General features: G+C 35.1%; 1 protein-coding gene and 1 pseudogene across 3 annotated transcripts in view; both read right to left on the reverse strand.

Annotated features, from left to right (window-relative positions):
- Positions 1 to 15,530, reverse strand: part of Adgrb3 (adhesion G protein-coupled receptor B3) — a 772,331-nt gene that overhangs the window by 669,575 nt on the left and 87,226 nt on the right. The gene's annotated exons all lie outside the window — the stretch shown is intronic.
- LOC129675986 (peptidyl-prolyl cis-trans isomerase FKBP3-like) lies at positions 4,324 to 4,982 on the reverse strand (annotated as a pseudogene).

Genomic DNA, 15,530 nt, shown 5'->3' on the forward strand with positions numbered 1-15,530 from the left:
TATAGGAAAGACATAAGCTCTTGATAATTTACAAATATTTCTCAATAAATTAGTATGTCTTTATTTATAATTTTAATAAGATATTTCCTAATTCCATCTGTATTTTAATTAAATCTGATTCCTCTCAGAGTCCACTAAGTTTTCACTTTATTCTAAATCACAGAAAAGTTCAATATATGGCCTGTTTGAGATGCTAATAATTCCTTTAGAAACTCAGAAAACATATTTTTATATCAAGTTTTTCTTAGATTTATCTGTATATAATATAATTATAAATATAAATATTTTATTCAAACTTTATATAAGAATCTGCCTTAATTATTCATTTACTCAAGTAATATTTTAAATCTTATGTTACATATTTACCATGCTAGTAAGTTTTTGTTGATTCTTAGAGCTAGCAAGATACAAAGAGAAAATTAGGAAGCAAATGCACATTTGTATGATGAGGGCTGCAGGCATAGTTAGGAGTCTATAACTAGAAACTCTACTTAGATAAAGAGGGGTTGGCTGAGCAGCAAACAGAGCACTCTAGGAGAGAAAGTGAAGACTGTGTAACATGCAAAATGAGATGAATTTCTAGCAAATGTAATGAGGACTAATAGGTTGGAGATAAAATGGCAAATGACTTAATTTGAACTAGATGAAGATTGAGAAACCAAATATTTTTGTTTACTTGTAATGAGAACCTGAGGATTTCAAATTAGAAATAACACTGTCGGTGGCATAATTTTCACAAGTTCAAAATTTTCTGTGAACCTCTGTGTTAGTTAGCACGGGCCATTTGCACAGCATGGTCTGGCTCTGTGGGATGTCCATAGTTATCACTTAGCCTCCTGTACTCAATTCTGTGCTTCCTACCAGAAGCCCAGCTCTTTCAAGTAGTCTCAAATACTGACCTCTGACTTCTTAAGAAGACTTAAACTCTTTATTTGAATAAGATGTACATTTCTCTCCTCATGCTATTTTCTTTAAAAAATTCAAGCTTTAGCCTACCATTTTTTGTAAGTGTTCTGTTACTCCAACATCTCAGCATTGTCTTCATAACGCCTTGCTGTGCGTATTAAACCTATTACCTTCTCCATTTTTTCCTGGCTTGTCATTTGATAGTACAACCCCTACTCCTTTTAAACTCATTTTGCAGGGTTCAAGAAATTTCTTGGTGTCCTTACGGAATCTGTTTGCTTCTGAATTGGAATCACACGGAGTAAAAATCTAAATAGTTAAGTAGCTGGCCAGATTGACATAGATAAAAATTACAGGCTTCCTCTTATTTGTAGACCCTAGATTTAAAGTTTGTTTTGTTTTTCATGTATAAGTCATGTAAGTAAAATGGAGAATTACAGTGAAGCAGGTGAACTTAGGGATTACACAGAGCTAAGGGAATACATGTGAGGCGAGCTGAGCTCTGCTTGGGAGAAGCTCAAAGTGACACGCAGTGCTTGCAAAGGTCACAGTGAAACCATTACTTCATGTACTAATTTTAACCATTAATTCCAATGAAGAAATAAAATAGATCTGATGTTTCTTTTGTAGTCATCCATGCTAAATAAGCTCTGGGGTTGAATCAAATCATAGGAAGACATATAACTGCACAGAATTTCATTCCGCTCCTTCACCTTCTGGCCTGATAACTTTGACTGTGGTATTTCTAAAATATTGAAGTGGTGTTAGGAAAACACAAGAAAGTTTCACTTTTGGCAAAAATATGTACTTCTATCTATATGAATGCCATCCAAGATAAAAGGGCAAGAGCTTAATTCTCAAGTGTGAATCCTTATGTATGCCTAAGAAGAGAAACCTCACAAAAGAGAATGCCTAAGTCTGCACTTTCCAGCAAGAAAGGAATTCCTGAAAATGAAATGCTCAGATCCTCAACTAAGGAACTTAAAGGGCTACCCTCCTCTTTGTCTCCTTTACACCCCTGTCCTACATTCCTCTGATACAGTGCACCATAAAAATCCCTTAATTCCCATGGCCCATGAATCTTCCCACATTTTCCAGTTGATTTTTAAAAAATATTTGTATGAAAGCGGCTCCATTTTAGTTTGTGTATTTATGTCCTAACCTATGATACTAACTTCTTCCTTGAAGAAGTCGCTTGGTGACTGAGTCTTTTCTACAGAACTCTCATATGGAAGAACTGCAGCAGTAGTTCTCAAGCAGGCTCTGGAGACCAACATCACCACCATCCCCTAGAAGTGCAGGGGAACAAAAAGAGAAAAAGAAAAGAACCTCTTGCTACTAATCTTGTCCTATTGAATGAAAATTTCTAAGGTGAGACCACTAATCTCAATGAAACATTCCAGGTTAATCTGATGCAATTTCTTCAGCATGTTTCCTTCTAAGACTGTTAGCAGAAGCAACAGAGACGTACAAAAGACATCTTTTAAGGAAATATTGAAATATATACTGTAATTGGATATATATGCATATATATATGTATTATGTCTCTCTATATGTCTACCTCTCTCTTTCTGTGTGTGTGTGTGTTGTCTAAGCCTCAAACTTTCAATCCTCCTGTCTCGTTCCTCAGGGCTGAGATGACAGATATAAGTCCCTTTCTTGACTTTGGATTGTGTTCTTATGTCCTAATTAGTTACTTTATTTTTAAAACTTGGAAATAAATAAAAACATCACATGCCAAAATCAGGCCATACCTAATTCAATAAACCTTGATACAATTAGAATCATCATTTAAAAGAGAAGCTGTCAAGTTTCAAATTAAATTTTGCATTTTTAGTATCAAATATATTTTGCACACTTTCCACTACACAAACTAAAAAAAAAAGGAAAAATAAACACTAAAAAACATGACATAATTAGATTTAGAAAAAAAATTAGCTTTACGTATGTAAACTTGCATCCTTTAGCTGCATTCCATCCTTTCCCAGCCTGTTATATTTATTCTGCTTGTTCTCTTTCTGTTATACTTTACCCATATGCAGATTTGTTTGTATATGTGTATATATTTGACATATGAGAAAGAACAGGTTGTTTGTGTGACCTTGCTTAGTAGTATACATTCTAAATTTATCAATTTTCCTGCAAACTTTAAATTTCATTTTCTTTGAGCAGAGCAGTATATTACTTACATATATTCATAGTAATATATATATATATGACATGATCATACTAAATTTTCATTATTCTTTCATCTGCTGATGAGCAATGAAGTTGATTCTAGTTCTTTGCTATAGTGATTAAAGTAGCTATAAACATGTTCTTATAGATTTTAAAATAATAAGTTCATTGTGGAGAATAGCTCGAGAATAAAACCTAATTACTATAAGGCCTGTATCCTAATGCATGAATGAATATCTTAAGGTTTCTTTTAAATCAGGAGTCTAAGATTTTTACAGATACTGTTTTTATAACTGTGCTGTTAAAATTTTTGAAACTGATTATCTTGACTTCTACTTACTTATAACCATCTTTTCTCTTGCTTAAGTCACGAGAATGCTAAGCCTGGCGATAATAAAAAATAAGACATGAAGTGGGAAGGAGTATATAATACTCCATAATTCACAATTATTTCGTAGTTTCACAGTCAGCTACATGTGAATTTCTTCCGTGTCATTTCACTATTAATGTGCCCACAATTCCTGATTTGTTCTGACTCATGCTGTCAGGGTCGTCATCTGTACTGGACATTCGAGGCATACGTGTCACGATGCCATCTTAAAATGCTAATTTCTAAAAGGAAGAGACATTATGGCACTGAGATTAGCTCTGACACTGCAGATATTAATAAACATTTTGCACCCATAAAATGTTACTCCTCTTAATGGATTAATTTTGTTCCCTCTTGTGATGCTTCATCAACTTCTTATGATAGTGCCAGGAGTTTAAAAAATGGAAATGGCTTTCATGAAACTACATTGTTAATTGTTCAAGGATAAGAATCTATTAAAATTTTGACTTTAATCTCATCATACATTTAACTGGATATATGAATTTATTTACTAGATCCAGTTTGAGGAGAAGTATTTGTCGTTATTCTGGGACTAACATGATAAATAAGTAGCCCCATTTTCTATCATTCTTTTTCAAATCAAGACAATCCATGACAGTTTTACTGAGGCTTTTAGTTTATGAGGTAAAAGGAAAAGCAGTTCTCCTTAATACTTTACATAGCTATAGTAAAATATCTGAGACTTTCAGGAGCTTACAAGGGGATTACGTTTCTCAAAAATTGAGATCAAGTAGACAAGCGTTAACACCTTAAATTGATCAGTTGACTTTTCCCTTACAATAGTAACAAGTGCTAATTAGTCACATCAAGTCTTTGTTTTTGCTGATGTCTTATCTGAAGCATTAGTTTCAGTCAGTATCTACTAATTCCACTTCAAAAAATGAGCTTGGGATGTGGTGGAATTTTGGCATCAGGTTGTCCTTTCTTTCCCTAGGTTCATTCTGGCTCATTCTCCAGTTGAGCCTTTTCTCCTTAGTCAGGAGGGCCTCATCCTATCTTCTGATAACCTTGCCTACTCCAATCTTAAATTTTAATGGCTTGGCACTTTTCTTTGAACTTGTTTGAATACTAGTATCAAAACCAGTTCCATCCGGGATTGTCACTGTGCACCAGGAGCGAACAACATCTCCTTTTCAGGAAAGGTGGTTTTATCTCCCGTTTCTAGGAAAGATTTTGTATATTTCGGTGGACCCTCATCAAGAGTCTCTTCAGACTTGGTTTCTTTGGGCTTATCATCAAACTTCACGTTTTTCACTTGCTCAGGCACTTTACTTACAGTTTCAGTACTCTTGAAATGCTTACTTTCAAAAGGAAGGTTATAGGAAGCAACCAAATGGTCCTTATTAGCAGCCTTACCTACATTTTTAATGCTTTCCATGAATCTATGCTCTGCAAGAAACGAATCTGAACTGTGATCCTGCAGAAACTTGATAATGTCCTTCTTGGGCAGCTGCTTGCTGCACAAGTGCTCCACAGTCCATTCACGCTGAGGAACAGCTGCCGCCATCTTCCCTCAGCCTCTCTTGAACTCTCTAGCATTCTTAATAATTGTGGAAACAGATGGATAAAACACAGCCTTATTTCCTGTTACAACTTATTTTAATTTTAAGCCAGTCATTGCTACTAGACTGTAAATTATCTAAGGTGGATAATCTTCTTAATCTTTGTATCCCTGTATCTCAGACAAGAACTCCACCATGATAGATTTCTAGCTACCAGAAGTGGGATATAAACTGAAGGAGACTGAAAAAAAAAATCCTTGTATTTTAAATGGAAAATCAATATTCCAAGGAGAAAGTCATTATCTGGCTGTGCTTCCCTCAGCTCAACATGGATGTTAACTATTGAAAAGTGCAACTGTAAGAGCAACAGTGATTACAACAGCATACAAAATCCAAACCTTTGGCCCTAGCACTTCACAAACTTAGCATGTGAGAAAGAGCCTCAGGCATTCATCCATGGCTCTAGTCTGTCTCAGTGTGCTTAATTCCCCATCAAATATCAGAAGCTCGCGCACGCGCGCGCACACACACCCACCCACCCACACACACACACACACAGTTCAGAATAGTTTTCTACAGGAGTCAAATTCCTCCAAGATTTGCTGCACACTGGACATTTGAAGTCTTCATGCTCTGGCTTCAGACCCACTGCCAATCATCCTCTCCAGCATAAACAAAGGATCCAGACATCTGTTTCAGGGTAGATGGTGAGTTGGCACAGTATTTCTGTGCGATAGCAAGGTAGTTCCCTAAGGAAACATACATGTCCCTAATTTCTTTTCACAGTTGCTACTGACGTTGATCGGTATATAAGGCATGGATAACCACCGAAAAGCAAAAAGGAGAACCCTTCAACAGGGGTGCTATATAAAAGTGAGGACCAGGACAGTAAAATTAGCCAGAGAGAGTAGTAACTTCCATTGACTAATATTATTGGTGAACTATGATTCCATTATTACTAGGCATGAACGGAAAAAATATTCTCAATGTTCTTGCAATTTTATATTTTGTCTTTATATCCAATAGATGCCTTAACTATATTAGATTGCCATATCTATCTTAGGTCTTTTGCCATTGGGAAGGGAAGTGGTATTTGAATGTTAAATTAAATGAAAAGGTTTACACATGAAAAACACTGTGTTGAGTGAGAACTTCTTTTAAGTATATTGTTACCGTTGATGCCTTCTGGGGTAAAGACATCTTGGAGGGTTCACCCCCGGTAGTCAACCATGCTCCTCTGGATCCCACACCCCTATAACTACACGGGCAGTAATTAGAATTAGTAGGCTATAAAGAAAAAGAGAGGACATGGAAGAAGTTGGGAGAGGATGGAAAGTGGAGGTAGAGCTGGGAGTTCAGGAGTATGAGATAAATATAATCAAAATACAATGTGTGAAAAAATTCTTGAAAATTAATCACATTTTATTGTTATTATTAGGCAAAAACAAAAACCAGAACAATATAAACAATTTTTTTTGTCATTTATGAACAGTTTTAATTCTTTTTTTTTTAATTTTATTTTTCTTTTTAGTTACATTTTGTTAACTCTGTGTCCCAGCTGTATCCCGCTCCCTCATTCCCTCCCCAACCCCACACTCCCTCCCTGGTCTCCTCCCTGCCCCTTTCCAAGTCCACTGATAGGGGAGGATATAAACAATTTTTTAAAATACAGATTGGGAGCTTATTCCAGAATCCTGGGTTGCTTGCTTAGAGGTAAGGTACATAGCACTGTTTCCTGATAAGTTTAAGGACACTGAAGCCAAGATGTCATGTTCATACTTGGCTCTACATTTTGTTGCTGACAGTGAAACTTTAGACAATTGCCTACTGTCTGTTTTTGTCAATCTCCTCCTTTTGGAAACAATGAAACTGATATTCACTGTCACAAAAATTCTATATAGAAAGAAGAAAAAACTGTAATATCTATCAATATTTATATTTACATTTGTTTACATCTCATCTGTCTCTATGATATAAGCAAACTGTGTGTGCATGTGTCGTGATCACAGACCTATGTGTGTATATGCATGAATGTATAATGATCAGTGCAACAAATTAGATTCTTTGTAAGCTCTGGCTACTCTGTGTCTAGAAACGTTTCCCTCATTACTATACCATTTCAGAAAACAGGGGTTTTAGGGCTTTATTTTTAATTTTTGTCCCATATCTCATGGCTGGAAAATGTTTCTGGATATTCACTGACTGCCAAGAATGTCATTTGCATACATAAATGCAGATACAGGAGATGCACTGCAACACTCTCAGATATCATCTGGATACATCATCTGGATACAAGTGTGGCTTTGGTGGCTAACCAACATCAGCAAATACATCATCAAACTGAAAAGGTAATAAAACCAAATTAAAATGCCCCTTCACTGTACTTCCCAATATTTTATTTTTTAGAATATAGTCTATCTGATATTCTATTATTGCGTTAAGACAATAAAATGTCATTTGGGTGAAAGTCACAACTGAAATGTCATTTTTAGAAAAGAGTCAGAAATATCTAATCAAATATAATCCAATAAAAATATCTAAACAAAATAAAACAGAAGAAACATACATTAAGCTCTGACAAACAAATATTTGATTTGTGTACCTTTCAAAATCTAATAAAGGTTAATCAGTATTTGATGGTAATGGAATTCAAAGGGTTGGGAAGAACGTTTTTGTTTTATGTCATTCAGTTGAGATGATATTTTATCTCCCTGAAGGGCTTGTTGTCACTTGAACACCTCAGCAAAATCAAACACGGCATCTTCAGAATGAGTTTTGTACTTCGTCACATGGCAGTTGAAATGCATATATTTGTAGGGTGTAAAGCCTCAATGTTCCATAGATAATGAAATATAAACTAAGTAGAAACATTTTGAGGGAAAGAACACAGACTTTCAGTTTCTTTAAACTGATAAGCACATTACAAAGAGATGGACAGAGTGGGTCTTTATTCCTAGTCATCATATGTAACGACTAACTAGATGAGAAACAACTCTCTATTTTTTGTTCCTCTTATTTAGGGCAATGTTATGAACTTTTCAATATTTATAATCAACAAACACTTAATCCCAGCCCCATACAACTGATGACTCTAACTTTTAATAAAGAATTTTAAAAAAATTTTAATAACATATATTTTTTTTAATTTTTATTTTTCTTTTTAGTTACAATTTGTTAACTCTGTGCCCCAGCTGTATCCCATTCCCTCATTCCCTCCCCCTCCCCAATTCCTTCCCTGGTCTCCTCCCTGCCCCTTTCCAAGTCCACTGATAGGGGAGGACCTCCTCCCCTTTCATTTGACCCTGTTTTATCAGGTATCTTCAAGGCTGGCTGCAAAGTCCTCCTCTGTGGCCTAACAGGACTGTTAATAACATATTTAACAGCAAAGCTGAAAGGAAGAACAACATGAGAAATCAAAAACCCAAATGCTTGTAGAGGCCACAGTACAGAACAGGACAAAAGAAATGAAGAAATCTGAGGCTTTCTAGTTACATACATTAAGATCCCAAAACATATGAGGAATTACCCCAAGAAGATTTCATGAGTTCCTAACAGGTCTCCAGCTTTATACCTTGATTTAATTCAATAAGGAAATTCACCCTCTTTGGAATACGGTGAAATGTCCAAAGGCAAATAGTACTACATTTGAGGTGAGAATACAAGTTGCAGAATTCCAAGCACTTTCTAATTCAGAACTTTTTACCTCTAAAAGAAGCAATATTTAACACCATTCTCCATACCATAAAATATAGTATTTCTAAAACGTATAGGTTCAGAATCCTGCAGAGCACGCTGTCACATGAATCCTGAAAAATTCTGTAGCCCAGGGCCCTTTCCTTTTTTTATAACATTTTATATATCCCATTTTCCACATATAGAGATAACCAAATCCTGCTCTTTCCACATGGTCACTCCAAATGCAGCACAATGTCTCCATTTCTGGGAGTCCAGATTGAGCTTTAAGACAGATGGCAGCAAATGATGCAGAACGTTTCTGCCATGACACAGCTCATTCGTTTTTCTCTGCATAGAAATGACCTCTAGCTTTCAGCCCATGGCGTAATGGGTAGTGTATCAGACCAGGCATCAGAAGACCAAACCCGGACTTGGTTTTACAGCCAAATATGCACACATACTGGGGAAGACACAAGTTTTTGTTGTTGTTGTTCAGCTTTCCTCCTCTCCAAACTGACAAGGCTAATAAAATAAGCTACAGAGACATTTTGTATAACTGTTCCTTTCTTATTTTTATGGAGTCATTTATACCTTTACATAAAAAGAAAATGATCTTAATTGATCATGATAATAAAAAAAATTATGGAATCAAAGTTTGTCAGTTTATAATGTTTGTACAAATAATCTTTACCAATTATCATCTGAAAGAAGCAGGAAATCTCCAACACTTAGCCTAACTAATTAAACTTTCTGATACCCTGATCATACCCTGGAATTATGAGAGAAAACTCATAGCTGTAACATAAAAATAACACTGTATTATTGCTATCAAAAACTTTCTTTTATAGTCTTTCCTTCTTACAAAATCTATAAGCTTGATAACATTATTTAGCCTCTACACTTCCATTCCAGCCTTAACTACCATGATAACCTTCCCTGCAACAGTCATGTAATTACTTAATTTCATACTTTTGGCTTCTTTTACTAGACACCCCCTACCCTTAACCTTCTGTCTACCATCTCCATTCTCATGTTTGTGCTAGTATTGACTCAGCCTGTTTCCCAGTCAGAACCACCACCTGTTGCTCTTAATAATTCTCAGAGCCTGATCTACTCTAATTTCTCCCTAGCAACCCTGATATTTTTCCACTAAATCTGGCTAGGAACGTAAAAGACATCTTTCCTCTCAGAACAGTTCTCCGAAAGGCTCTGGAATCTTTATGTTACTCACATAAAAATCATGGCATACTCCTAACGTTCATGCTTTATTCTGCCACCTTTGACATCGAATTGTTCATCAATCCTTTCAATTTGTGGTGACAATATTGCATGACTACATCTCCATCTGGTATATTTCTTTGGCATATGTATTACTGCAATACCCTCTTAATTAATTTCTGTCAAGCTAGTTTTCCTTCTGTCTAATCCATCATCTGAATTACCGTTGAAATTCTCATTCTGAAGCAAAACTAAGATCATGTCATTGTCACTTCGTTATATTCTAGCCTTCTAAATTTTATCAAGGATAAATCCTGAATCTCATAACATATCCATTAATATCTTACAAGTTCTAGATTTATCTTCCCTTTATTCTAATCTAGTAAACTAGGAAATCAACTCAAGTTTATCATTATAAAATATATATGTGTTCATGTTACAAAAATGCTTCAGACTTCCCAATCATTTCATAATATTTGAGGTGCTTTTTGAGGAGATCAATGGCACAATTCTCTCTCATCAACTCAGTCACATAATTTGATGAATATAAATAAATCTATGAGAGTACTAGCTTGGATTACTAAACAGTAAGGACCTTCTAAAAATTCTGTAATACATAGCAGCGGTATGTTGCCTTTGGTATGAAATTTGTGAGTTTTCTTCTGCCAAAAAAAAAAAAAAAAAAAAAAAAAAAAAAACAGATCATGTCTTGCTCTATAGTCTCAAAGTAAACCAAAGAATTAATATAAAAATAAAATCAAATGATGCCCAAATTTTTTTCACAGTGACAAAAGTCAAAAAGAGAATGGGAAAGTCTAAACATAAGAATTGCCCAATAAAATAATAAGTTTTTAGAAACAATTCACAAAAATACACTTGTGCTTAATTGCTTTATTCACTATCTTGTACTGCCAAATTCCAATTTCTAAAACAGAGAGACCATGGAGAAAGAGAAACAAGAAAGGATAAAAAAAATGCTGAATGATTTTAGTCCTAATATGTGCTACTGTACATTGTATTTTATTTCAAGAACCCTAAAATAAGTTTGCTAGACAAAGTTGTGTCCAATTTACAAGTACTAGACATTTAGTTTTTGCCTATTCCTATAAAACCTTCAAAATCAACAGCAACTGACTTCCTTATTTATATATCTTGCAATTTCTGTTTTAGTGAGATTTTATTGACATATCCCTCGGGGATTTACAATCTTACAGCAAGTGTGAAGTGCAATGTCCTCCGTTAACAAAACCATTAGGCTGTCACCCTGGAAACAAGATCAAAGTCATAAAAAGTCATCTTAGAGACAGCCCTGTGGACCCAAGACTGGCCAGCTTTCTCCGCAATTTCACTGAACGCATTATCATACGGGGAGAGATCGACAGCAGGGAAAGGAGAACTTCTCAAGTTCAGAGAAATAGGAAAAAAAATGTCATCAAGTCAAATCTGCAACCAGGCGATCCAAGTACTAATTATGGAACATAATTATCATTTACAATCTTTCCTTATCTTCTCAGAAGGAGACCATATTGGATGCCAAACGACCAGAAGTTTGTTATTTGAGCAAGAAATCAGAAACACAAAAATCAGTTATGTGACAGAATGTTTTAACACTGTCAAACATTTATCTGAGGACAGGGTTGGCCATACACAAGTTCCAACACAGGAATGCCACCATATGTGGCTCGGGTGACAAGCCACCATGTTACTCAGAGACCTACATGTCCCCTGGGACTTTTGCAGCATATATTTTCTTTGAAAATTCATCTTTAAAAGGCAATATTTAAGTGCATCACCTAAACAAAAGGAAATCATTTATGAAAAATGCACAGCAACCCAAAATACTCAAAGCAATGACTGCTTGAAACACATGAGTAGACTAACAGGTAAAAAGGAAAATTTGTGAAAAATAAGGTAAATTGAATCAACATTCAAGGCAGTATAAACTAATATTTTAAGTAGCATTGTCATTAGTGGTGCTAAAATATATATGTGTGTGTGTGTGTGTGTGTGTGTGTGTGTGTGTGTGTGTGTGTGTGTGTATGTTATATATGAGTGTGTTTGTTATATATTTATAGATCAGGACAAATTTTAAGAGTCCTCTGTTTATACAAGAAATATGTAACTTGGTATACATTTATACATTGTATCTATATACATTTATATATCTACAAAAGCAGATATACTTTCAGAGGGAAGTAAGGAAATTGATATTGAATATAACAAATATCTTAGATACCATGATTAAAAAATAGAAATACAATATATATGTGGAAAAAGTTAAATGGTTTTGCAAAAAGATGATGCAATTAAAACTGTCAGAATTTAATACAATTTTATTGTGTCACTGTGTTAATGAAATAGATACCACAACTTAAATAGTCAGCTTTTCTAAAGGAATACTCAAGTTCTCTGGGCCCTTCATCTCTGTTTTAATATCTTTCTACAGTAGATATGAATAGCTCATATCTACTTGATAATGGAGAATTCATGTAATACTATTAACTGCCTCCTTTAAAATATAAGCCCATTTAAGGTAGCTATCCTCTCCTCTTCAAACTCAGAGACTACCACTTTATTGTTAATATGTATGTATTTTTCCAAAGAAACATGATTTTCTCTTTGCCTAAATATGAGCTTGAATAGCTTTCCTTCCATTGGTGTCACGTATATTATACATACACCATATTAAATTTGAAATGATAAATTAGGTCTTTGTCTCTCTCACCCATTTGGAAGATCGAAAATGACTAAGCATTCTATTAAAATATTATGTAGGACAAGAGACGAGGACTGCTATCCTCTGGCTAACAGGTTATATGAGGGCGCTACACATCTTTCAAGGCAACGTCAACAGCAACTTTCCTTCCTCCCTGTATGCATGTGTATGGCGGGTGCCATACGACTATTCTACAGAGAGTTAAACATCTGCTGTGAGATCAGTATGATTCTTCAGAACGCAAAGGCATTTGTATTTTTCTCTCTCATTTTCACTTTTATATTTCATATTTGGGCTGGCTTCTATATAAAAATTATCGTTTTTTTTAATATATTAATAGATTCAAAATTCTAGCACTCCTCTTTTGCCTTGGAACAAGAAACCATAACAGCACTGGCATAATTAGTTGATCTTATTTGTAACTTTGCTATGTCATATGTCCCTTCCAGAGGTTACAGTTTCTGGGTTGAATCTCAAAGAGCAACTGCTTCTTCAATATTGTTACTCAGGTAAGTTTTAAGCCCAGTTAGTTTGGAAAAGAAAAATCCCATAATTATAAAAAAATGAATCCCTGGACAGGATTGGTGTTCTAGACAAGGGCGGTTTGTTTTGTGTTCATACCAGGCATATGAATTTAGGTCTGTCCTAAAAACTGGTGCTAAAAGACCTATTTCTCACATAGAAGTTTATCAGCTTAAGAACCACAAAAATCAATTTCCAGAATGACTAATGCATTTTGTTATAAGCTATCTAGGTCTCCATTTTGTCTGCCAGAAAAGAGGACTACAGGCCTTTTTAAAGCACATATTCATTATATAAATCATTGGGATTCACTGCGCTCTTTTAATACATGCACACATTATGCATCGACCGTGTCTCCCGGTCGTTGTGCCATTTTTATTCCTCTCCATCTTCTGCAGACCTACACTCTATAATAAGCTCTCTTTCACAGATATGGACACTGTAAGTGACTCTTTCTAATTCACAAACATGGAAGATAAGATTATTTTTCTAACAAATAAGAAAAGGAAATGATAAACTATCCCCCTACTTGCTGATGATATTATAGAAAAACCTCAAGAATCTACTAAAATATTACTAGACTTTATACATGAATTCAGCAAAGTATCAAAAAAACACAGTATCAAAATTCAAAAATCGAAATTTTCCCTTAACATCATCAAAAAGTCATCTGAGACTAAAATAACATGAAGACAACCCCATCCATAATAGCCACCATGATCCATAAAAACACCGCTATGGGAGCAAAAGTCCTGCATCACGGAAAAATAAAAACAAAACAGAACAAAATAAAACAAAAAACATAGAAACCAAGGAAAACGCTGAAATGTAGAATGATCTCTTAGAGTAACATATCAGTTCACAAATGGGCTCCTTAAATTTATATTTTTCCATAGCCATAATAGTCTTACCTTATCTGGTCATATATACTGTGAAGCCTATATGAGCTTCGGCAAACACGGTTAGAACAATGATAACTACACTATTATGTCAAGGAAACACCCTCGGTGATAACACCCCCAGGACTCTCAGATAAGCTCCTTTCACATCTTCAGCACTCACTGCTCAATCAACATTAACAACACAGGTAGAATTTATGCTATGCATCTCTCAGTATTTCCATTTATTTACCCATTTTATCTTCCAACACTCTAACATCCCACCAGGTATGCTCTTTCTATGTTCTCCACGCAGCATCTGAACTCCCACGCTCAAGAGCTCCTCCCAGTTCACACATGAGTGAATAGGACTTCAGGGGTGCTTTCGTTTTAGTTTCACTTGTTTATGAACGGATGAACATTTATCAGCAAAGGTACCACAGATCCTCGGTAAGTGTATTTTTGTGGCCCCCATATACTAGAGTAATGAATAATATGAAAATAAGAAAGGTAAGTAGGTATATTTAGTGTTCCTTTTAAATCAGTACATAAATTTTAATAGCATTATCCAAGATACAACTTGAATAAGCATAACAATATAAAAGCATCAGAAATATATACAAATATTTTGTTACATAACAAATTAATCCCTGTCCTATAACTCTTGTTCCAAGCTGTTTCTCTCCAGTAAAAGTCACTTATAAGTATTTTCTTGCACCTGCATTGTCCAATATGATATCCATTAGTTATCATAGTTTAATCAATAATATTAATTACATTTAATGAAATTAAAATTTACTTATCCAATATATTTGTCATGTGTCAAATGCTTCAGTGGCCACATGGTCAAACAGCTATTGCATTGGACAGTACTGACATAGGGCATTTTCCTTTACCACAAAAGTCACTGAGCACTGGATAAACATCAATGACAAAAGGCATCAAAACCAAACTGAGGAAGGAAAGCAAAACTTTTATAAAAACAAATTTTTCAAATCTATCTTCATTCTTTCACTATTTATTTAAGTAAAAAAAAAAAAATGGAGTGGTACCAGACATCATATCCCTTAATTTAGAGTTTGCCAAACTAAAGAACCACAAAGCAAATATTTTAGGCTTTGTGGACCATTCATCCCTGCCAGTGCTACTTAACACTGCTGCTGGAGTGCAAAGGCTGCCTTAAACGGTGTGTAATGGAATAGATATGGCCGCGTTCCCATAAGACATCATTTACAAAACAGGCAGTGGGCTGAACTCTGCCTGCAGACTGTAATTTGCCAACCCCTACTCAGGTTGATAGATAAGCACTTACATGCAAGGTGAAGAATTCTACAGGGGTATGCTGTGATAAATGCTATAATATGCCCAGAATCTATGGGGACACGGGGTTGAGAGGCAGATTTTTGACTGAGTGAACTGGCAGAGATTTCCCAGAAGAGGTGAGATATGAAATGGATATTAGGAAATGAGTATGACTTCAGTAAGTCCAGAGAGAAGGAATTGCAGCAAGCAAGAACAACTTGAGAAAGACAAAAGGCTTAACA

Source organism: Psammomys obesus, unplaced genomic scaffold, assembly GCF_907164565.1.
Source record: "Psammomys obesus unplaced genomic scaffold, mPsaObe1.curated_primary_1811, whole genome shotgun sequence".
NCBI lineage: Eukaryota > Metazoa > Chordata > Mammalia > Rodentia > Muridae > Psammomys > Psammomys obesus.